We start from the raw sequence: 26,521 nt of genomic DNA on the forward strand, positions 1-26,521 counted from the left end.
TCAAAAAGTGTTTAAAATCATATGGAACGATCCTAGTCGTTGGCACAGATGTCAAATCAAACGTTATTTGTCATATGTGCCAAACAACATGTGTAGACCTTACTGTGAAATGCTTACTTACAAGACCTTACCCAACAGTGCAGTTCAGCAAAGAGTTAAAAAAATATTGACCAAATAAGCTAAAGTAAAAAATTGTAAAAAGTAACACAATAAAATAACATTAACGAGGCTATATACAGGGGTACCAGTACTGAATCAATGTGCGGGGGTACATGTTAGTCGAGGTAATTTGTACATGTAGGTATGGGTGAAGTGACTATGCATAGGTAATAAACAGTGAGTGGCAGCAGTGTAAAATAAATGGAGGGGCGACTTACGGTCAGATGCCGAGCAGTTACCATACCAGGCGGTAATGCAACCAGTCCGGATGCGCTTGATGGTGCAGCTGTATAACTTTGAGGATCTGGCGACCCATGCCTTTATCTTTTCAGTCTTCAACGTCTATTCCACGTTGGAAACAACGTTGATTCAACCAGTTTGTGCACAGTGATTTAGGCCTCATGGGTAATTGTGTGATCAATAATTTGGTGTTTAAGAAGTGAGTAGGCTATTTGTACAGAAGTGTGTAGGCCTAAATAATACACTTAAAAATGCTTAAAGCCAAATGGCAGCCCCACCCCTTAATTTGCTGAGGTTAGGGATAGAGAAATGTAATGGAGCTTCGGTGCATTGATTGACAGTCCATGGCATAGGCACTTTGAAGTTACATTGTTTGTACAATCACATCGGCCTATACCAGTGTCGATTTTAGCATGTAAATCTTGGTGGGGCAAACTAATAAAAAATGTTTTAGATGCATGCCAGCAAAGCCACTACACAACACAACACTAAACAATACATTAATTGCACTATAAAGGTGACGAAAGGTGCCCACAAACTGTTAGGGCCTGCATAAAGCTGTCCCAACAGCAGAGTCCCAACACCTTACAAATGCTACACCTGGCTATCAGCGGAGCCTTGTCTTGTAGCAAAACAGGTCATTCAGCCTCATTTACTGCCTTTAACAAAACACAGCGGATATGGCTGACTTGCTTAAATAAATGTGGTTTCTACTGACAATTGAGATGTAGAAATTATGGCATAAGGAGACGACGAGTGGATAAGAGGCCATCCGTAATTTCGTTTAAGACATTAATGAGCGAGCTAGGATGGACGTAATCAATATAACTATTTGTTCAGCACTTTGAAATGTACAGCGACAGAATTCAGAACATACGCTTATTATTACTTTCTTAGCTACAGTATACTGTACATATCTCCCTGGCATATTACATAATTTATGCAGCAGCATACAATACATTTTTGGACTCACCTTGTGCTGTGCTTACACGCGGCGGTCCTTCGTGGGCAAATTTTGTCATTAAACTGTCATGCATAGGTGTAATAGGTGGCAGGGAAGTCAGGCGCAGGAGAGTCAAATGGAGTCTTTTAATAAAGTCCACGGAGTATGCTCCATAACACTAAAAGTACATAACAAACAAACATGGGTACAAGGACCCGACAAGCACCTATACAACAAACACACTACACTGACAATAAAACAATCTCTGACAAAGACATGAGGGGAAACAGAGGGTTATATACACAACAGGTAATGAATGGGATTGAAAACAGGTGTGTGGGAAGACCAATGGAAAATGAAAAAAGGATCAATGATGGCTAGAAGACCGGTGACGTCGAACGCCAAGCACCGCCCGAACAAGGAGAGGCAACGACTTCGGCAGAAGTCGTGAGAGTACCCCCCCCCCCACCCCCTGACGCGCGGCTCCAGCTACGCGTCGACACCGGCCTCGGGGACAACCCGGAGGGCGAGGTGCAGGGCGATCCGGATGGAGACGGTGGAATTCTGATAACATGGAAGGATCTAACACGTCCTCCACCGGAACCCAGCATCTCTCCTCCGGCCCGTACCCCTCCCAATCCACGAGGTCCCGAAGGCCCCTCGCCCGACGTCTCGAATCCAAAATGGATCGAACAGAGTACGCCGGAACCCCCTCGATGTCAAGAGGAGGCGGAGGAACATCACGCACTTCAGCCTCCTGGAGCGGGCCAGCCACCATCGGCCTGAGGAGAGACACATGGAACGAGGGGTTAATACGGTAATGAGTGGGTAGTTGTAACCTATAGCATACCTCGTTCACTCTCCTCAGGACTTTAAACGGCCCCACAAACCGCGGACCCAGCTTCCGGCAGAGCAGGCGAAGGGGCAGGTTTCGGGTCGAGAGCCAGACCCTGTCCCCTGGTGCGAACACTGGGGCCTCACTGCTGCGACGGTCTGCGCCAATTTTCTGGCAACCTTATGGCACGAACTTCGCCCACTCCCCCGGGCGATCCTGGCAATAAGACCGCAGAAACCTACCCACATCCTGGTTAACTCTCTCCACCTGCCCATTACTCTCAGGGTGAAAACCTGAGGTAAGACTAACCGAGATCCCCAGACGCTCCATGAACGCCTTCAAGACCCTTGATGTGAACTGGGGACTCCGATCAGACACTATATCCTCAGGCACCCCATAGTGCCGGAAAACGTGTGTAAACAGGGCCTCGCAGTTTGTAAGGCCGTAGGGAGACCGGGCAAAGGGAGGAGACGACAGGACTTAGAAAACCGATCCACAACGACCAGGATCGTGGTGTAACCCTGTGAAGGTGGAAGATCAGTCAAAAAATCCACCGACAGGTGCGACCACGGCCGTTGAGGAACAGGTAGAGGTTGTAGCTTACCTCTGGGCAGGTGTCTAGGAGCCTTGCACTGGGCGCACACCGAGCAGGAAGAAACATAAATCCTCACGTCCTTAGCTAAAGTGGGCCACCAGTATCTCCCATCAAGACAACGCATCGTCCGACCTATCCCAGGATGACCAGAGGAGGGTGACGTGTGAGCCCAATATATCAATCGGTCGCGGACAGCAGACGGAGCGTACAGATGACCAGCTGGACACTCAGGGGGAGAAGGCTCTGCACGTGACGCCCGCTCAATGTCCGCGTCCAGCTCCCACATTACAGGCGCCACCAGACACGAAGCTGGGAGTATGGGAGTGGGATCCATGGACCGCTCCTCTGTGTCATACAGCCGAGACAATGCGTCTGCCTTAAAGTTCTGGGAGCCTGGTCTGTAAGAAAGAGTAAACACAAAACGAGTGAAAAACATGGCCCACCTTGCCTGGCGAGAATTCAATACTCCAGATTGCGGTGGTCAGTCCAGATGAGAAAAGGGTGTTTAGCCCCCTCAAGCCAATGCCTCCACACCTTCAACGAAAGCTAACAGCTCTCGGTTCCCCACATCATAGTTTCGCTCCGCCGGGCTGAGCTTCTTCGAAAAGAAAGCACAGGGGCGAAGCTTCAGTGGCGTACCCGAACACTGAGAGAGCACTGCTCCTATCACAGCTTCGGATACGTCCACCTCCACTATGAATGGCAAAGAGGGATCCGGATGAGCCAGCACAGGCACCGAGGTAAACAGAGTGTTCAGGTGCTCAAAAGCCCTGTTCGCCTCAGCCGACCACTGCAAGCGCACCAGCCCCCCTTTAGCAGTGAGGTAATGGGAGCTGCCACCTGACCAAAACCCCGGATAAACCTCCGGTAGTAATTGGAAAACCCCAAAAAACGCTGCAACTCCTTTACCGTGGTTGGAGTCGGCCAATTACGCACGGCTGTAATGCGGTCGCTCTCCATCTCCACTCCTGAAGTGGAAATCCGATGCCCTAGGAAGGAGATGGATTGTTGGAAAAACAAGCATTTCTCAGCCTTGACATATAGATCATGCTCCAACAGGCGACCAAGCACCCTGCGCACCAGGGACACATGCTCGGGGCGTGTAGCAGAGTATATCAGAATATCATCGATATACACCACTACACCCTGCCCGTGCAGGTCCCTGAAGATCTCATCTACAAATGATTGGAAAACTGATGGAGCATTCATCAACCCATATGGCATGACCAGGTACTCATAATGACCTGAGGTGGTGCTAAATGCCGTCTTCCACTCACCCTTCTTAATACACACCAGATTGTACGCGCCATCCTTTTTTTTTCACAAAAAAGAAACTCGAAGAGACGGGTGAAATGGATGGCTGAATGAACCCCTGATGCAGGGATTCAGAGACATATGTCTCCATAGCCTCCGTCTCCGCTTGCGACAGGGGATACACGTGACTTTTGGGATATGCAGTGTCTACCAGGAGATCTATCGCACAATCCCCCCGTCGATGGGGTGGTAATTGAGTCGCCTTCTTTTTACAGACGGCGAGAGCCAAATCGGCATATTCGGGGGGAATGCGCACGGTGGAGACCTGGTCTGGACTTTCCACCGTAGTAGCACCAACGGAAACCCCTAAACACCTACCTGAGCATTCTCGCGACCACCCCGTGAGCGTCCTCTGTGGCCAAGAAACAGTGGGGTTATGACAAACTAACCAGGGTAGGCCTAGCACCACAGAATACGCAGGAGAATCAATAAGGAAAAGACTAATCTTCTCCTTGTGACCCTCCCGCGTTATCATACACCCTGATAAACCCTGACCCTAATGGTCGACTATCTAAGGCATGAATAGGGAAAGGCATATCCACAGGAACAATAGGGATCCCTAAACTATGAGCTAGACTTTTATTAATGAAATTCCCAGCCGCACCTGAATCTACTAGCGCCTTATACTGGGAATGTAGTGAAAAATCAGGAAAAGAGACAGAGACAAACATTAGTGCAGCAGAGGGCTCTGGATGAGAATGGTGCCTACTCACCTGGGGTGACGCCAGAATACCCTGCCTGCCCTCTCTATTCCCAGAGGAACCAACCCGGCACCGACCAGCAGTGTGCTCTCTGCGACCTTGAATGGTGCTCGAGCGGGAACCCCCTCCGGTCTCCCTGCGCACCATCCCTCCCAATTCCATAGGTTCGGGAGAGAGGGTGCGGGAGGATGGAACAACCAGACCCCGATCTAGACGTCCACGAGTAGCCAGCATGTTATCCAGCTTGATGGACATGTCCACCAGCTGGTCGAAGGTGAGGGTTTTGTCTCTACAGGCCAGCTCCCGACGGACGTCCTCGCGTAGACTACACCTGTAATGGTCGATCAGGGCCCTGTCGCTCCATCCAGCACCGGCAGCCAAGGTCCTAAACTCCAAAGCAAAATCCTGGGCACTCCTCGTCTCCTGCCTCAGATGATAGAGAAGCTCACCCGCTGCTTTGCCTTCAGGTGGGTGATCGAATACTATCCGGAAGTGGCGGGTGAACTCCTCAAAAATGGTCCAGCGCCGCATCCTCCCTACTACACACAGCGCTGGCCCATTCCAGGGCTTTCCCGGTGAGGCATGAGACGAGGGCGTAACTCTTCTCATGGTCAGATGGTACTGGGGAGGCCGTGGCTAGATACAAGTTCAGTTTAAGGAGGAAACCCTGGCAGCCGGCAGTATCTCCGTTGTATCCCGTAGGTAGAGATAAATGGATCTTTGATTCCGGAGAGGAAAAAACGTTGACGGGAGATTCCGGTTGTGGTGGTGGTGGCGCTGGAGAAACTCCCTGTCTCTCCCAGCGATCCATTTTCATGACAATGTGATCCATGACGGAGCTGATAACGTCAAGCTCCCTCGCTTGTTCTTGAACGCGTTCCTCCAGGTCCATGGGCATAGTGTCCTCTCCTGCTGACTTCATAATTGGTCAGGGATTCTGTCATGCATAGGTGTAATAGGTGGCAGGGAAGTCAGGCGCAGGAGAGTCAAATGGAGTGCAAAATGGAGTCTTTTAATAAAGTCCACGGAGTATGCTCCATAACACTAAAAGTACATAACAAACAAACATGGGTACAAGGACCCGACGCGCACCTATACAACAAACACACTACACTGACAATAAAACAATCACTGACAAAGACATGAGGGGAAACAGAGGGTTATATACACAACAGGTAATGAATGGGATTGAAAACAGGTGTGTGGGAAGACAAGACAAAACCAATGGAAAATTAAAAAAGGATCAATGAAGGCTAGAAGACCGGTGACGTCGAACGCCGAGCACCGCCCGAACATGGAGAGGCAACGACTTCGGAAGAAGTCGTGACATAAACTTTGTCATCAAAGTCTGGCATTCTCTTTATGGTACTTTTAAGACAACTGTGAACTTGAAAAACCCCAAAGTTGAATCATGATGTTAGGTTGAAGCTCTAGAAAGAGGCCCGAGTTCCCGACTTGGAATTCCGAGTTGGATGACCGTTCAAAACGTATTTTCTCAGTCTGAGCTCATTTTTTTCCGATTTCCCAGTTGTCTTGAACTCACTGAAGTCTGAGATTTCCCAGTTCCGAGTTTCCAGGTGTTATGAATGCAGAAGAAGTCATGCTGGATTGACAGCAAGGCCAATGTTGAATGTTTATCCTTTTAAGCTTGGAAAAGAGATCCTTAAACCCAGACTTGGACCACACACCCACTCCACTGAATAGCAGGCTAGTGATTGCTTTGTAATGCTTGCATGCTAAAATCGGTTTCCTATTGAATAAATAGAAACGTATTTTGACTTGTTGAAACAAAGTTTATGGGTAGATTTTCGGATTCCTTTGTCTGCAAGTTGAACGAGTGGATTACTCAAATCGATGGCGTCAACTTAACTGACTTTTTGGGATATTAAGAAGGATTTTTTTCTATCAAAACAACACTACATGTTATAGCTGGGACCCTTTGGATGACAAATCAGAGGAAGATTTTCAAAAAGTAAGTGAATATTTAATATTTTTATGTGAATGTATGAAACCTGTGCAGGTGGAAAAATATTTTGCTGTGGGGCGCCGTCCTCAAACAATCGAATGGCATGTTTTTGCTGTAATAGCTACCGTAAATCAGACAGTGCAGTTAGATTAAAAATACTTTAAGATTTCAGCTGATATAAGACACTTATATGTGCTTTAATGTTTAAAATCCATCATATTTATCATTATTTATTTGAATTGCGCGCCCTCCCGTTTCACTGGAAGTTGTCCCGTTAGCCGGACACCGATCCTTAAGCAGTGTTAAACCTAGACTTGGACCACACATCTACTCCACTGAATAGCAGGCTAGTGATTGCTTTACAATGCTTGCAGTTTGCCACTGATTCCTTCCAAACCACTCATTATTGAATTTGCGATTTCCAACTTGTTTTGTAATGTTTCTGTCCAATGGCCGATGAGCACCGATAGGTTTTATCAATAGAATTCTAGCACCTTGGGTGTTGACATAGAGTTACAATAGAAGTGGACTTGGATTGGAACCGGTGTTATGGACAGATGACATGGTCTAAATCCTTCAATCGTGGATAACGACCACCACCCTGCGGAGTTTTGATAAAACAGTTTATAGTAATTCTCGGACAGACTGGAGTTTGGGGCGTCGCCTTTATGTTACTGGGACCAATCAGAGATCTGGCAGAAACTTTGTAAACAAGTCTTACACGTTGTGGGAAATATATTTGATTTGATCGTTTCAGTGAGTTGTATCGTTGGGAAACCCGCAGGACTGGAAGACTTCACTAAGGTAATGGAAAATGTGGTTTTATTTTGTAACAAAATATTTTGCTGCTCATCTTTTATGCTGTTGCATTGAGCTCGAGCGCAAGTGAAACGTTGGCAGACATCCGGTGAGATAGCATAGCTACCTTAAATAGTTAAACACATCTCAGTTAACAGCCTACACAAATAATTTCCCCAATTTTCAACTGTAGCAACACAAACTTGAGTTTTGATTGGTAATTGTTATTTTTCAATAATAACCAACTAAACTGTCGTGATAATCGCCAGCCCACTATTGCGCAATTGTCTGCTTCTCACTACTATGTAACGTAACGGCTGTTAAATGACAGTGGCTGTAGCCTGTAGCTGTCGGCTACAGCTCTGGCACACACATTCATTGAAGCACCTCAGTCACGCCCCAATAGTCTTCCTTTTGTAACAATAGAAAAGTGAACTAACCATTAATCCTGCTCAGTTCAGTTTTAAATGCTTTTCGAAATTGAGAGATCGGGGGTTTGCTCCTGATGTGTTCCGAATGTGTGAACGAGCCTGCGTAGGCTAAATGATGAGTGGATACCAACTGTCTGGAATAGTTTACACATGATAAAATAATGAACAATTGGGACCTATAGGCTATTACACAGCCCAGTGGTTTTCAAACCTCTAGGACCCAAAACGATTCACAATTTCGTTGTAGCCCTGAGCTCACCTGATACACCCATTCAAGGGCTTGATGATTAGGTGAACATTTTACAATCCCCTGTGTTAGCTGTGGAATAATTAAAATACATGGAACGGCTGGGGGTCCCCAGAAGAGAGGTTTGAAAACCCCTACCATAGAACTACTCCCTCTAAGATCAGGGATTGTAAACTTTGATGGGGTTGGGGGACACAAAAAATCTGAAATCATCATGAAGGGTGTCAGTTGCTCACATCTGTGTACTCACATCATATTAGAGCCAGAATACAGTGAGGCGTGTCTGTGATTCTAGATATTGATTTATGGTTGACCCTGAGTTTGCAAGAACAACTGTCCTCTTCAGAACCCATCGTTTTGCCTAGGGACTGCCACATGGAGGTTGGGTATATAGATGGTGTCATGGAGAAGACATGTTTCTATATTACAATCAATCACCAAAATAATTCACATTAGAATGCATTTGTAATACTTGTTCAAGAGCACACACTAACGAATTCCCTTTATTCCCCTATGCATTTTCTTGAGACCATTCCCCTATGCAAATGGTCTTATTGACAATAATTGTTTTTATTTGTTTATGAATAAATCACACTTTGAAGTGTGATGCAGTGACTTGAAAACAGTAAAGGTATTATCTGGAATGTTTTGTGAATTTTCAAGAAGGAAATTACATATTTTCTCACTTTCATAAGTCACTGTCCTAAAGATATCAAACAGCTTTAGTAGAAACAGACTGACGTCACCATTTCCTGTCATATCTCAAATACAAAGAGACATCACCGCAGTGACACAAAAATAAGTAAACAAACATTACATGGTCTTGTTTTGTACATGTTGAACTTATGACAACTTGAAATGATATGTTATAGTCTAAAGACTATGGTAAAATACAAATTGTTTAATTTATTAACAGCAATAAGACAGACAGCTTTTTGAAAGAGTAGATTGTGAAGTGAAAATGTTTTTGTTTGTGTGGCAGTCACCACAGCTGTTCTAAGGAGTGGCTCATGTTTTCTCTCTGTCTTCTGGTAAATGCTATTGATGCGTATATGGTAGTGTTGAGAATTCCCCTATACAGTGCCTTCAGAAACTATTCACACCCCTTGACTTTTTCCACATTTTGTGTCACAGCCTGCATTTAAAACGGATTAAATTGAGATTGTGTCACTGGCCAACACACACTACCCCATAATGTCAAAGTGGAATAATGTTTTCAGAAATGTTTACAAATTAATAAAAAATTAAAAGCTGAAATGTCTTGAGTCAATAAGTATTCAACCCCTTTGTTATGGCAAGCCTAAATAAATTCAGGAGTAAAACAAGTCACATAATAAATTGAATGGACTCACTCTGTGTGCAATAGTAGTGTTTAACATGATTTTTGAATGACGACCTCATCTCTGTACCCCACACATACAAATAATTTTAAGGTCCCTCATTCGAGCACTACATTTCAAACACAGATTCAACTAAAGACCAGGGAGGTTTTCCAATGCCTCGCAAAAGGGCACCTATTGGTAGATGGGTAAATAAAAGCAGACATTGAATATCCCTTTGATCATGGGGAAGTTATGAATTACACTTTGGATCGTGTATCAACACACCCAGTCACTAGAAAGATACAGGCGTCCTTCCAAACTCCAGTTGCCGGAGAGGAAGGAAACCGCTTAGGGATTTCACCATGAGGCTAATTGTGACATTAAAACATTTAGAGCAGGGTTCTCCAACCTTCTCTAGCATGAGAGCTACTTTAAAAAAATGTTTTATAAACATGCAGCGAGCTACTAACACAGACTGACAGGGGCAATATTGCTGGAAATGAATGGACAGATATTGTGTTAGGTTTGGCCTTTTTAACCCAATAGTGGCTAACCGGGGGGGGGGGGGATAATGTTGCGTTGATGAGATAGTAGCTGGGAGCTTGCAATCTCATATTTGTGTGATTTGTTTGCAGTGGAACACGTGGAAATTGCATGTACTTTCAACCTGTTGGAGAACCCTGATTTGGAGTTTAGTGGCTGTGATAAAACTGGATAAAACTGAGGATGGATTGTAGTTACAGCAACATTGTAGTTACTTCATAATACTAACCTAAATGACAGAGTGAAAAGAAGGAAGCCTGCACATGATAAAAAATATTCCAAAACATGCATCCTGTTTGCAACAAGGCACTAAATTAAAGCTGCAAAAAAAGTGGCAAAGAAATTAACCTTATGTCCTAAATATGTTATATTTGGGGCAATCCAACACAACACATTAAATATGAAGAGTACCACTCTTCATATTTCCAAGAATGGTGGTGGCTGCATCATGTTATGGGTACATATGCTTGTCATCAGCAATGACTATAAAAAAACTGCAATAGAGCTAAGCATAGGCAAAATCCTAGAGGAAAACCTTGTTCAGTCGACATTCCAACAGACACTGGGAGTCAAATTCACCTTTCAGCAGGACAATAACCTAAAACACAAGGCCAAATATACACGAGTTGCTTACCAAGTGGCCTAGTTACAGTTTTGACTTAAATTGGCTTGAAAATCTATGCAAGACTTGAAAATGGCTGTCAAGCAAAGATCAACCACCAACTTGACAGAGCTAGGATAATTTTTTAAAAGAATAATGTGCAAATATTGTACAATCCAGGTGTTCAAAGCTCTTAGAGACTTACTTAGAAAGACTCACAGCTGTAACCGCTACCAAAGGTGATTCTAACATTGATTGACTCATGGGGTAAAATACTTATGTAATCAAGATACACTACATGACCAAAAGTATGTGGACACCTGATCGTCGAACATCTAATTCCAAAATCATAGGGATTAATTCGGAGTTGGTCCCCCCTTTGCTGCCACAACAGCCTCAACTCTTCTGGGAAGGCTTTCCACTAGATGGTGAAACATTGATGCGAGGACTTGCTTCCATTCAGCCACAAGAGCATTAGTCAGGTCGGGCACTGATGTTGGGCGGTTAGGTCGGACACTGATTTTGGGCGATTAGGTCAGACACTGATTTTGGGCGATTAGGTCGGACACTGATGTTGGGCGATTAGGCCTGGCTCGCAGTCGGCATTCCAATTCATCCTAAAGGTGTTCGATGGGGTGAAGGTCATGGCTCTGTGCAGACCAGTCAAGTTCTTCCACACCGATCTCGACAAACCATTTCTGTATGGGACCTCGCTTTGTGCATGGGGGCATTGTCATGCTGAGACAGGAAAGGGCCTTCCCCAAACTGTTGCCACAAAGTTGGAAGCACAGAATTGTTTAGAATGTCATTATATGCTGTAGAGGTACAATTTTCCTTCACTAGAATTAAGGGGCCTAGACCGAACCAAGAAAAACAGCCCCAGTCCATTATCCCTCCTTCACAAAACTTTACAGTTGGTACTATGCATTGGGGCAGGTAGCGTTCTCCTGGCATCTGCCAAACCCAGATTCATCTGTTGGACTGCCAGATGGTGAAGTGTGATTCATCACTGCAGAGAACGTGTTTCCACTGCTCCAGTCCAATTGCGGCAAACTTTATACCACTCCAGCCGACGCTTGGCATTGCGCATGATTATATTAGGCTTGTGTGCGACGGCTCGGCCATGACAACCCATTTCATGAAGCTCCCGACGAACAGTTATTGTGCTGACGTTGCTTCCAGAGGCAGTTTGGAAATCTGTAGTGAGTGTTGCAAACGAGGACAGACAATTTGTACGCGCTTCAGCACTTGGCGGTCTCCTTCTGCGAGCCGTTGTTGCTCCTTCACAATTACAGCACTTACAGTTGACCGGGGCAGCTCTAGCAGGGCAGAAATTTGACTAACTGACTTGTTGGAAAGGTGGCATCCTATGACGGTGCCACGTTGAAAGTCACTGAGCTCTTCTGAGATCGCATGGCTGTGTGCTGATTATATACACTTGTCAGCCACGGGTGTGGCTGAAATAGATGAATCCACAAATTTGAAGGGGTCTCCACATACTTTTGCAAAACAGTATATATAACAGTATTCTAGTTTTTATTAATCTTCCACAAATGATACAATTCTTCTTCCACTTTGACATTAGAGTATTTTGTGTAAATCATTGACAAACAAATGACAATTAAATCAATTTTTAATCCCACCTTGCAACACAACAAAATGTGGAAAAAGTCAAAGGGTGTGAATACTTTGAAAAGCCACTGTATATCTATGTGGTGTAAACCCAGCCAATTCCCCTAACAATCTCTAGAGATAGTCTTGGTGATTCTGTAAAACTCATATACATCCTCTGTCCTCTGCTGAGTTTTTAAAAATGTAACAGTAGCCTTGATTATTTTGTTTAGTTAGGAGATATCACAACCAATGTCTTCATCTACCTTGTGAAGCAGTGCTAATACACAGTCCTGGTGGGATTTCATTCAGTAGAAATTGGATAACAGCCTTTTGTATGCTCACATGGTTATGGTCAAATTGTCCTTCAGTTGTTAGCATGTAAACTTTTTTTTTTCCTGACCACATGACTTGACATAGTGCAGCGGTAATCCGTCTGGTAATTAGCAGGTTATCTGTGTTGCGAATGTCCATGTAAACTTGCAAGATCAGGCGGCTTGCGAGGCTAGACCTGACCAGGAAAATCTCCCATATGGGCAATTTCACAGTAATGGAATTACGCTTTGACTCAGATTTTTCACTTTAATATGAAATATCCTTCTTTTGCATATTTGGATATTATTTTACACACAGGCTATTATTGTAATGAGCTCTGCCCCAAACAAGACCACATTTGGTTGGTCCGGACCAGAATAAATCTGAAACAATCATTGACGTCTGTTTCACAAGTTTTTTTTTTTGTGCACGCTGACACGGTCGCCAGGTGTACGGTGTTTCCTCCTTCCTCCGGTGCAGCTGGCTTCCGGGTTGGGTGGGCATTGTGTCAAGAAGCAGTGTGGCCTGGTTGAGTTGTGTTTCGGAGGATGCATGGCTCTTGACCTTCGCCTCTCCCAAGTCCGTACGGGAGTTGCAGCGATGAGACAAGACTGTAACTACTACCAATTGGATACCGTGAAATTGGGGTGGGGGAAAAAAGTATGTACAATGTATGCATCCAGACTATTTTTAGGGGGTACATTAGGAGAGGAGTCAGAGCTAAAAAGTACTAAAAAGGCATAGCACCTCAAGTACAGATGTACTTTGTTTTTGTGTTTTTTTTTTGTTAACTATGTATGTATTAACTATAACTATGTATTTATACGATGATCCTCCCATTTTATGGAATGCCCACAGCCCTCATATGTCATGTCTGTTAAAATGTTTTTCTTGCTTCTTCAATGATAGAAGGAACAGATAAGGTTAAGTTTGATTTTGTACAAGTAAAGACCAACAAAAAACATATCACAAGGAATGTCCACGGGTTCCATTATGAATAATAAAGAAAGCATGTGGTACTCGAACACCTAAAGATAAAAAAAGAGACATTTTACATTTGAAGAGGAGCTGAGTTACATACACATACTGTAGTAACAGCAGAGGTGTAGCCATCTTGATAAATAAGAATACACAATTTCCCCTTATATCCAAGCATATGGACCAAAAATGACATTTTCTAATGTTGAGTTTTTATTAGATTTGATTTAGTATTCAATATATTATTTTAGCAGGTGACCTAAATCACACGTTTGATAAGACAGTAATAAGACATACATAGTAATAGAAATGGCAAATTTAGGGAGCCTCCAAAGAGGCTGGAAAATTTCAACATTACAAATAATTTATAGGTTACCTGGAAATTACTATTCCCACCGACAAAAGACTATTCCTTTTTTTCTAAAAGTAAGAAAAGCTATTCAAGAATTGGCTCAAATTCATGATATACTGTAGTGATACCGGATCATGCTTAATTACAATATATAACAATAAATAATAATAGAACAATAGAATTTTGAGAATGAACAGAGCGCATCTTCTGGACCCGAATTCGATTAAATATGTAAATGAAAAAAAAAACTTTTACCATTACATATGTAGACAGAGGAAAGTTGGTCCCCTATACAATGTGTGATCTCTTTAAAGTGTACATTAGGGGAATGATAATCATACTCTGCAAAAGTTAAATCTGATTTAGAAATCAAAAGTAAGAAATTATTCAATATCTTAGAAAAAGGTAAAGAAAATAACATTTCTGAACTAAAGCAGGAATATGATCTTTTACTTCTGAAAAGAGCCCACAACTACAGGTGAAACTCAAATGAAGCAATCTACTTAATTACAAATAATGACAATTTTTTACTTTTCTATTAACATTTATATAACTCAAAATGAAAAACAGTGGGACGGATCCTATAGCCTTCTTAGAGTCAACAACTCTGATGCAACTAAACTGATGCAACTAAAAAAACATCCTTTCACTGTCAACTGCATTTATTTTCAGCAAGCTTAACATGTGTAAATATTTGTATGAACATAAGGTTCAACAACTCAGACATAAACTGTACAAGTTCCACAGACATGTGACTAACAAAAATTGAATAATGTGTCCCTGAACAAAGGGAGGGGGTCAAAATCAATACTAACAGTCAGTATCTGGTGTGGCCACCAGCTGCATTAAGTATTGCAGTGCATCTCCTCCTCATGGACTGTACCAGATTTGCCAGTTTTTGCTGTGAGATGTTAACCCACTCTTCCACCAAGGCACCTGCAAGTTTCCGGACATTTCTGGGGGGAATGGCCCTAGCCCTCACCCTCCGATCCAACAGGTCCCAGACGTGCTCAATGGGATTGCGATCCGGGCCCTTCGCTGGCCATGGCAGAACACTGACATTCCTGTTTTGCAGGAAATCACGGACAGAACGAGCAGTATGGCTGGTAGCATTGTCATGCTGGAAGGTCATGTCAGGATGAGCCTGCAGGAAGGGTACCACATGAGGGAGGAGGATGTCTTCCCTGTAACACACAGAGTTGAGATTGCCTGCAATGACAACAAGCTCAGTCCAAGGATGCTATGACACACCGCCCCAGACCATGACGGACCCTCCACCTCCAAATCGATCCCGCTCCAGAGTACAGGCCTCGGTGTAATGCTCATTCCTTCAATGATAAAGGTGAATCTGAACATCACCCCTGGTGAGACAAAACCGTGACTCGTCAGTGAAGAGCACTTTTTGCCAGTCCTGTCTGGTCCAGTGACGGTGGGTTTGTGCCCATAGGCGACGTTGTTGCCGGTGATGTCTGGTGAGGACCTGCCTTACAACAGGCCAACAAGCCCTCAGTCCAGCCTCTCTCAGCCTATTGCGGACAGTCTGAGCACTGATGGAGGGATTGTGCTTTCCTGGTGTAACTCAGGCAGTTGTTGTTGCCATCTTGTACCTGTCCCGCAGGTGTGATGTTCGGATGTACCGGTCCTGTGCAGGTGTTGTTACACATGGTCTGCCACTGTGAGGACGATCAGCTGTCCATCCTCTCTCCCTGTAGCGCTGTCTTAGGCATCTCACAGTACAGACATTGCAATTTATTGCCCTGGCCAGGAAAGTACAAACAAGATTTTGGTTTACTTGTCGCGATGCGATACCATGGACATATAAAATACGCTGCATGATTTATGAATGTCAAAGAGAGATTGACTTTTATAAAGTAGTCAACACTTGCTGTTCCGTCTTCAGTCAAAGCACAGTAAATAGCCTATGCGCCCGACTGTGGCTGTATAGGCCTATGAAACACAATAAAATAAATGACTGTGCTACAAAACAACACTTAAGTGGTTTTCAACTCATCATTACCACTTACATTACATGGGTTGTGTAAATCACAATCAGGCGACGACGAAGAAGCATCATACTCTCCCTCCTCCGTGAAAAGAAATTTGACTACAACTCACCAGAGGGTACACAAATAACACAGGTACAGAGAGGTGGGACAGACCAGCAGTTTCCCTGTCATCGCTCGCTTTGTGACTGACAGGCGCCTGTCCTATCAATAGATTACTAGAAGATGCCTATGCTCATTCTAACGGGAGAAAGCTGTACATACTTTTCTGACCATCGCATTGAAACTTTTAACTTAAAACAAGCCTAGGTATTTTCTGACGTGGAAAAGTAGCCAGCTTACAACGAGTCTGTTATCAGCTATTTCGTCAACAGCCGCTGCTTATGGAAAACACTGCTCCTATAAACTTCACGTTGTCTCTCATAGGTTCTTTTACATGGAAATGCCCATATGATGAGAGATTATATGTAATTTCATAGAAAAGGAAACACTGACATCTATAGGGCGCTGAACTCCCAAAACAACTGTAAAATACATGAATACAGGACAGACAAATTAGATTACCTGGGCTCGGTTCCCAAAAGCATCGTGACACTGAGATCTTCTTAATTCTATTGAAACTAAATGGATGAAAGATTATTTTAGTGCTACGATGCTTTTGGGACATGTTCAATATCTTGACATAACTCAATTATGATTTATGATTGAAGAAAAAATCCTTCAATATATATCTTTCTGGAAGGTAAATCGTACAGAAATGCTTTAATGATGTTTATTGTCCATGGACAATTGGAGGGTAGGTGATTTTTTTATTTTATTGGTAATGCAGGTGACACAGCAGACAGTATCAATGGGATGTTTCACTTACCTCAGCTTTTTTTTTTCTTCTTCTTTAAAGGACATTAAATCAACTGTATTCAGTGAAGGCCTTTTTTCTTCCAGCCATGCATTGGCCTACTCATAACCACTGGGGGGCAGTGAAGTTCTACCATTACCCAACATAATGCAGTCTAAGTAAGTTGCTGGCTGTGAAAACATATAAACAACATCAAGCATGTTTGTCACCTTTGCAACTTTATAAATGTATATTATCGGGCAGTTTGATCGGCGCTGATACAGCAAAAGTAATGTGACTTCAATGTCAATGCTACCCTCTTTCTACATTGTTTTCAAATTGCGAAGAAGTCTTGCGATGACCATTTGAGGACCATTTTACCCATAATGCGTTATAATTGCCGGTCAGTCGTTTGTCGCCTCTTTACTATTTTTAACCATGCGACATGTTGAAGTCTATTGACAGTGTGCCTCCAGGAACATGAGGCGTGTGTTGTGTTGGGATGTGTCTGTGTAGTCGACGAGCGAGAAGGTAATAAGCCACAATTGAGGGCTCAGTTGTTCCAGGCCTGTTGACCTCCTTTGAAGTTGAACCTACGTGGCCTACTAAAGTCTCCTTGACCTGCCGGATGACCCCCGTCTGGAAGCTTACACTGGAAGGAAAACCAATATAGTGTGCCTGTGGATTACCTGGGAATGTGGGAGGACTGATCCTGTAGGTGGTTGTGTGGGTAGTGCTGATAAAGCAGAGAGATGGTCAGCACTCAGCACAGAGCTCCATTCACATCTTGACATTTCATGCAAAGGATAGGATATGCAGTAGGCTCCTGCTTTTGACTTTCAGTGCGAAAACCATACTGTGAGAAGAACTGTGCTTTTTTGTTGTGTTGTTATTCTTCATTATTTGCTCCTAATCCCCCTGTGCAACTCACTGGCCCGCTATGCTTCCTGGCTGAAACAACCCTATAGTGTGAAACTCAGGTCTGCAGCACGACGATGTACACATTCCCGGTAAAAAAAAAAAGGCCCAACAAAATACTGCTCAAGGCTTGAAATTAGTCCACAATGTCTACATAAACAGGCGCTGGAGCCGGCGGGAGCTCGTCTGAGCTGAACCAGCTCATTGAAAGGGCTCCTCCGCCAGTCTGGATAAGCAGAGCAGAGAACTCTGATTGTTTCTCCCCCATAATCCCACACACTGGCCCTCTGTGAGTGTGTATGTATGTGTGTGCGTGCGTGCCTCTGTGTTAACCCTTTCTGACAGACCAATCATCTTCCTGCATTGAGGGGATCAGTAACCTTCCTGTGGGTAATTGGCCTTTCCTTTTTGTCTTGACACGGCAAGATTAAAATCTTAATTAGGGAAGGCATTTGGGCAGACTGGGAACCTGTGGACAGTGATGGATTCCTGACCCAGGAGAACTCTCTCGCCCTCTCCCTGCTGCCCCCGGCCTGTCTGCTCCCTGGCAGCCTTGCACCGTGCTTGGACATAGGCAACACTTCAGTTTTACTGTACCTCTCTTGAACAAGCTGTAAATCTTGACACCACCTCTGCTTTTCTGCGGTGAAAAAGAATATGAAATGCCCTTGATGTTGGGTTTGCAATAAAAGGTGACCATTGAGTAGCTGGGGTTTGGTGAGGTAGCTTAGTCTAGCTTGGGTCCTAAAAGGACCCATGAGCACCAACATGTGAAGCTCACAGGGGCATGTCAAATTGGGTGTCAAATTAAAGGAAGGCACAAATATACATTTTTCAACCATTTTCCATCCCAAAAATTAGGAATAAGCAAAGGCTTTGATTTCTGACCAAGCAGATGTAAAGGGGTCTTAGACAACATCCTCCAGAAACTTAAAACATGAAAACACAACGTTGAAATAAATACCCCTGCCAGCTAATATCGACACTTTTTATATTTAGTTTTGGAGAAATTATTTGCCTTCTGTAAGTTTAAGAAACATTGCCTTGTAATTCCGTTATCAAAACCCCACATATCTTTAAGATATTTTCTAATTTCTCTCCCTTATAAGGAAGGAGGATAATGAAAGTTCACAGAAGTAACAAGTAAAGGGAGACCTACCAATTTAGTTATAGTGTTTTTACTGATATAAAGTTTTTTAAATGAATGATTAAGTGATTAAAACTCGTAATTCTGCTACCAAATCGGTAACGATCTTGCTGAATAATCAGTAACGGAATTACTGCAATTGAATTGGCTACAATGAGAAATCATAGTAGTCACAAACCACAGTTTGGTCACCTGCTACTGTCCACCCTTCCACTGACATACTGTTAATGTTCAGCTCATAACTGTTTTTTCTCTTTCTGTCGTCTGGTGGTCAAAGCAAGACTGTGAAAACAGTCTGGACAACCCTTCACTCTCACTCCCCCCTCTCTCTCTCTCTTTCTCTGCTGCTCTCTCTTCTCTCTTTCTCTAGTTAATGTCACCTCTCCCAGCTCTGACTGACACCTACCATGACACCTACCCTCTTTACGTTTACTGTAACCAGCATCCTCACCCACTGAGCACCGACCGACACCAGACGTCAATGGACGTAGAAATATTGGTCGTTACGCCATGAACGGACCAAACCATAACCCATCATAGAATTTTACTGTTTTGAAGCTAGTTTCCTGCAATTCTACACATTTAGCCATGGCTTATGCCATGTTATTATTCCATTCGAGAAACCCAAACATTATAACAAAATCAATGGGGGCCCCATGCCATGACATATTTTTAAATAGTAGATTCTCCCTGACTGTCTAGTTATTATTTTGGTGATGGTTAGTTCTCAAAGATGATCTTATATAAAAATACAGTACCAGTCAAAAGTGTGGATACACCTACTCATTCTAGTTTTTTTTTACTATTATCTACATTGTAGAAAAATAAGGAAGACATCAAAACTATGAAATAACACATTTGAAATCATGTAGTAACCAAAAAGGTGTTTGAGATTCTTAAAATTAGCCACCCTTTGCCTTGATGACAGCTTTGCACACTCTTGGCATTCTCTCAACCTGCTTCATGAGGTCGTCACCTGGAATGCATTTCAATTAACTGGTATGCCTTGTTAAAGGTTATTTTGTGGAATTTCTTTCCTTAATGTGTTTGAACCAATCAGTTGTGTTGTGACAAGATAGGGGTGGTATACAGAAGATAACACTATTTGGTAAAAATATTTATGGAACATTTATTCAGATCATTTCAAAATTAATAATTTAATTGCTAAAGTTCTATGAAAACAATATAATGACAAAATAAATATGAAGGCTATAGCGACCTATAGGGAAGAAACCACAATTTAGCTACCTGTCTTTATCTCTGGCTGTGGAGCAAATTATGAATCGAATCAAATTGTATTACAGGTGTAGACTTTACCATGAAATCCTTATTTACGAGCCCTCTCCCGACAATGCAGAGTTAAAAAGTAAGAAAAGATTATAAAAAAAGAGGAAATGGTAACATAATAATGTAACAATAACGAGGCTTTATGCAAGGACTACCAGTACCGAGTCGATGTGCAGGGGTACGAGGTAGTTGAGGTAATTCAGCATGTACATGTAGGTAGGGGTAAAAGTGACTAGGCAATCAGGATATATAATAAACAGAGTAGCAGCAGTGTATGTGAAGAGTGTGAAAGTATGTGTGTGGTGTCAATATGCGTGTGTATGTGAGCGTGTGTCGCGTGTGTTAGTGTGATTAGTGTGTGGGTAGAGTCCAGTGAGTGTGAATAGATCCAACGTAAGGATGTCAGTGCAAAGAAATTATAAATAAACGAGGTCAATGCAAATAGTCTGAGTGGCCATTTGATTAAGTGTTCAGCAGTCTTATGGCTTGGAGGTAGAAGCTGTTCAGGAACCTTTTTGGTCCCAGACTTGGCGGCCTGGTACCGCTTGTAGCAGAGGGAACAAAATACTTACATTATTAGTGGGTCTTATGGTTGTGGAAGGCTTATATTTACCCTAGGTATAATTTTACAAGCCCTGAATTCATTAGATTATTGCCTGACTGTTTGACATGCAATGCATTGACTTTTAACAGCAAAGCTTATTTATAGAATATATATATTTATATATATGGATTTTTTTCAAAGTTATGGGCAATTCACAATATATATATAAATATACACTGCTCAAAAAAATAAAGGGAACACTAAAATAACACATCCTAGATCTGAATGAATGAAATATTCTTAGGCGGAGGTAGCGGTCCTGCTGCTGGGTTGTTGCCCTCCTACGGCCTCCTCCACGTCTCCTGATGTCCTGGCCTGTCTCCTGGTAGCGCCTCCATGCTCTGGACACTACGCTGACAGACACAGCAAAACGTCTTGCCACAGCTCGCATTGACGTGCCATCCTGGATGAGCTGCACTACCTGAGCCACTTGTGTGGGTTGTAGACTCCGTCTCATGCTACCACTAAAGTGAAAGCACCGCCAGCATTCAGAAGTGACCAAAACATCAGCCAGGAAGCATAGGAACTGAGAAGTGGTCTGTGGTCACCACCTGCAGAACCACTCCTTTATTGGGGGTGTCTTGCTAATTGCCTATAATGTCCACCTGTTGTCTATTCCATTTCACAACAGCATGTGAAATTTATTGTCAATCAGTGTTGCTTCCTAAGTGGACAGTTTGATTTCACAGAAGTGTGATTGACATGGAGTTACATTGTGTTGTTTAAGTGTTCCCTTTATTTTTTTGAGCAGTATCTATATATGTATGTATGTATGTATGTATGTATGTATATATGTGAATTGCCCATAACTTTGAAAAAATCCAGATATAATTTTTGGCCATACGGCCCAGCACTACGGGTGTATGGCAGAGAGGGTCAGAAGTACGCCTTCAAAGAATAGTGATTTTAATCCTAACTTTGAATGTTGCAGCGGGATTTAGTTTTAGGTCGGTAAGGCTCCTAGATCTATCACCACCAAGTGTACACTGCTTACATCAAATCCAACTTTATTTGTCACATGCGCCGAATGCAACAAGTGTAGACCTTACCGTGAAATGCTTCCTTACAGTACATCCGCATGGTAATACACTGAGCTGGAAGTGTGTGTTTACGATTATCTGGCTTATGCACTAATATGTTCACATAGTTTCCCCTTTGATTAAAAAGCTATGAAGCGGTTGCAGATGTATGTTAACTGGACATAGAAAGAACACTAGAACAGATGATGCTGACTTTCCGGTGTAACTACAGCATGTTTTCTGCAGAACTGTACTCTTAAATGACCTAATCCTCTAAATGAGCTGAGTAAACGGTCCAGTTTATCTGCCAGGTTCCCCACATGGCCATTGCCTACTGCACAACATACCAACCTCCTGTAAACACATGAAGAAACCTGCTGGACCCTTCGGGGTGACGTCGCCCCCCCCTCCCCAAATACGTAGCTGGGCCAGGTGTTTCAGTCACTTCTCTGACCACACTTCCGCTGAGGTGGGATAGGGGTCAGACCCCCTGAGGGGGGTGTGGGGATGCAGAGTCGTCCGTGGTGTAAGGGCCAGGGGTACCCCTCTAGTCCTAGAAATCCCCCTCAGCAGCACCCACTGCAGACGAACAACTATGGCCTTTGTTGGCCGCCCAGTGCATCTCACACACAGTTAATATAGACTTTTCCCACTGCCTCTGCCAAGAGTCTAAAGTCATTTAATGAAGTGGCGCTGAGTTTGGAAGGAGCCAGTGTGCTCGCGCTGACAGAATGGAAAATGTCTGTGCTATGCAGTAAGAAGCAGGAGGAGTGTGACCTGATACCCAGTCACCTCCACACTGCCGAGCACAAGAAATGCATTCATCCCAAAGAGCCTCTGCTCCCCAGCCACCTACAGCTCACGGCCTGTACTGGATGGAGCTGCAGCGATATGCACAGGCACACTCGCGCACACATGTAGGCGTGTACACCACACACACACACACACACACACACACACACACACACACACACACACACACACACACACACACACACACACACACACACACACACACACACACACACACACACACACACACACACACACACCTGAGGCTAAGTGGTTATCCCGTACTGTACTGTGGAATGCTCTCAGGGACACAGTGACTGGCACAGTAAGCCCTCCATCAGAGCTGAAGATTGGCCCACAACCTGAACACTGAAGAATATAACTGAACAGCTTCACTTTAAATGATGGTGAAGTTTCAAAGAATGCCTCAAGTTTAGATTTTTTGGAGGGGGCTATGTTGACAGTTGTCAACAAGTTGTCAAGTTATGTTTCTTTTCAGTCATGGTACTTATAGGCAAATATTGTAAATGGCTTCCGTGATTCGGTCTTCTTATCACTCTCTTTGTTTAGGTTGTTTATCTGTGCACAGCTTTACCTTTCATGTCCATTTTCATGGCTGTCTATTTATCCATTTCTCCTTTTGAACTGACTATCTGTGTGTATGTATTTAGTCTGTCCTTTTCAAGCCTCTATCCATTCATCTGTCCGTGTGCAGATTGCAGTCTGTCTTGCTGTCCTATTGTGCAGCTGTCAGTTATTTCAAACATTCAAGTGTCATTTGCCTCCAATTTCATCCCTTTCTTTTCCTCCTCTTTCTATTGGTGCGCCGGCGTACAGTGCTCTTCTTCATCTCATTGAGGGTGTATCAGCAGGCGGATTCATTATTCTCTTCTCCAAAAGCACGTTTTTTTTTCTTCTTCCATGGCAGCCGTAAGCTCCTTTTTAAATCCACGCACAATGCGTTTTTGTCCATCGTCCTCCTTTTCAGTGGAGAGCGCGGGAGCCGGGTGTCCCCCTCTCTCTCTCTCTCTCTCTCTCTCCTCTCTCTGTGTGAGGAGAGGCGGCCCCTGGAGCACAGTGGCTCTGTGGGGCCGTTTGTCTGGGCCTAATGAAGCATGCCCATGATAATAGAATGAAACGTAATAATTCATGGCGTCCTCAGCAAGAAGCACGTGGCCAGCGGTTCGCCTCGCGCCCAGCAGCTCCAGATAGCCTCCACAACAATGCACCGTCCCGGCCCACTCACCCAGCTCCATATAGCCTCCACAACAATGCACCTTCCCGGCCCACTCACCCAGCTCCATATAGCCTCCACAACAATGCACCTTCCCGGCCCACTCACCCAGCTCCATATAGCCTCCACAACAATGCACCGTCCCGGCCCACTCACCCAGCTCCATATAGCCTCCACAACAATGCACCTTCCCGGCCCACTCACCCAGCTCCATATAGCCTCCACAACAATGCACCTTCCCGGCCCACTCACCCAGCTCCATATAGCCTCCACAACAATGCACCTTCCCGGGCCCACTCACCCAGCTCCATAGAGCCTCCACAACAATGCACCGGCCCACTCACCCAGCTCCAGATAGCCTCCACAACAATGCACCGTCCCGGCCCACTCACCCAGCTCCAGATAGCCTCCACAACAATGCACCTTCCTGGCCCACTCACCCAGCTCCATATAGCCTCCACAACAATGCACCTTCCCGGCCCACTCACCCAGCTCCATATAGCCTCCACAACAATGCACCGTCCTGTCCCACTCACCCAGCTCCATATAGCCTCCACAACAATGCACCGTCCTGTCCCACTCACCCAGCTCCATATAGCCTCCACAACAATGCACCGGCCCACTCACCCAGCTCCATATAGCCTCCACAACAATGCACCGGCCCACTCACCCAGCTCCATATAGCCTCCACAACAATGCACCGTCCCGGCCCACTCACCCAGCTCCAGATAGCCTCCACAACAATGCACCTTCCCGGCCCACTCACCCAGCTCCATATAGCCTCCACAACAATGCACCGGCCCACTCACCCAGCTCCATATAGCCTCCACAACAATGCACCGTCCCGGCCCACTCACCCAGCTCCAGATAGCCTCCACAACAATGCACCTTCCCGGCCCACTCACCCAGCTCCATATAGCCTCCACAACAATGCACCGTCCTGTCCCACTCACCCAGCTCCATATAGCCTCCACAACAATGCACCGTCCTGTCCCACTCACCCAGCTCCATATAGCCTCCACAACAATGCACCGGCCCACTCACCCAGCTCCATATAGCCTCCACAACAATGCACCGGCCCACTCACCCAGCTCCATATAGCCTCCACAACAATGCACCGTCCCGGCCCACTCACCCAGCTCCAGATAGCCTCCACAACAATGCACCTTCCCGGCCCACTCACCCAGCTCCATATAGCCTCCACAACAATGCACCGGCCCACTCACCCAGCTCCATATAGCCTCCACAACAATGCACCGTCCCGGCCCACTCACCCAGCTCCAGATAGCCTCCACAACAATGCACCTTCCCGGCCCACTCACCCAGCTCCAGATAGCCTCCACAACAATGCACCGTCCCGGCCCACTCACCCAGCTCCAGATAGCCTCCACAACAATGCACCGTCCCGGCCCACTCACCCAGCTCCAGATAGCCTCCACAACAATGCACCGTCCCGGCCCACTCACCCAGCTCCAGATAGCCTCCACAACAATGCACCGTCCCGGCCCACTCACCCAGCTCCAGATAGCCTCCACAACAATGCACCGTCCCGGCCCACTCACCCAGCTCCAGATAGCCTCCACAACAATGCACCGTCCCGGCCCACTCACCCAGCTCCAGATAGCCTCCACAACAATGCACCGTCCCGGCCCACTCACCCAGCTCCAGATAGCCTCCACAACAATGCACCGTCCCGGCCCACTCACCCAGCTCCAGATAGCCTCCACAACAATGCACCGTCCCGGCCCACTCACCCAGCTCCAGATAGCCTCCACAACAATGCACCGTCCCGGCCCACTCACCCAGCTCCAGATAGCCTCCACAACAATGCACCGTCCCGGCCCACTCACCCAGCTCCAGATAGCCTCCACAACAATGCACCGTCCCGGCCCACTCACCCAGCTCCAGATAGCCTCCACAACAATGCACCGTCCCGGCCCACTCACCCAGCTCCAGATAGCCTCCACAACAATGCACCGTCCCGGCCCACTCACCCAGCTCCAGATAGCCTCCACAACAATGCACCGTCCCGGCCCACTCACCCAGCTCCAGATAGCCTCCACAACAATGCACCGTCCCGGCCCACTCACCCAGCTCCAGATAGCCTCCACAACAATGCACCGTCCCGGCCCACTCACCCAGCTCCAGATAGCCTCCACAACAATGCACCGTCCCGGCCCACTCACCCAGCTCCAGATAGCCTCCACAACAATGCACCGTCCCGGCCCACTCACCCAGCTCCAGATAGCCTCCACAACAATGCACCGTCCCGGCCCACTCACCCAGCTCCAGATAGCCTCCACAACAATGCACCGTCCCGGCCCACTCACCCAGCTCCGCTCCAAAACACTTTTTTGTTGTTGTCCCGTCCTTCCCCATTCTCCCCCTTCGGGGCTATTCAGAGTGAATTTATTGTGGCTAGTTGCCAATGCTCCCGGTATCATCTGAAAGGGATACAAGGCTAACAGCACTTACCGATTGTCTGCATGGCATTCCTTCATACTCCCTTTTAGAATACCTTTCAGCTTCTTTAAAGGGAATAGTTTCAGCTAGAGATGTTACCTACCAAATGTGGATGGCTTTTCTGACTGACACACTTGTGATAATTCCTTCTGTACATTCCATGCCTGTTTTCTCGTGATGATTAAATGATTGGTCATGTCTGACAAATAAATCAGTCTAAGTCAGTGGGGAGTGACCAGTCGCACTGCAGCCCATCCATGCCCTTCAC

General features: G+C 45.1%; 1 protein-coding gene across 2 annotated transcripts in view; it reads left to right on the top strand.

Moving 5' to 3' along the window:
- Nucleotides 1-7,454: 7,454 nt before the first annotated feature.
- LOC135524184 (G1/S-specific cyclin-D2) overlaps nt 7,455-26,521 on the top strand; it is a 208,996-nt gene continuing 189,929 nt past the window's right edge. Inside the window, exon 1 of one of the 2 annotated variants that reach the window (XM_064951489.1) lies at nt 7,455-7,557. The gene's annotated coding sequence lies outside the window, so the exon portion shown is untranslated. Of the gene's footprint in view, nt 7,558-16,912; nt 16,969-26,521 lie in introns of those variants that run through there. The other variant, XM_064951490.1, reaches the window with a different exon arrangement.

Source organism: Oncorhynchus masou, chromosome 31, assembly GCF_036934945.1.
Source record: "Oncorhynchus masou masou isolate Uvic2021 chromosome 31, UVic_Omas_1.1, whole genome shotgun sequence".
Lineage (NCBI taxonomy): Eukaryota > Metazoa > Chordata > Actinopteri > Salmoniformes > Salmonidae > Oncorhynchus > Oncorhynchus masou.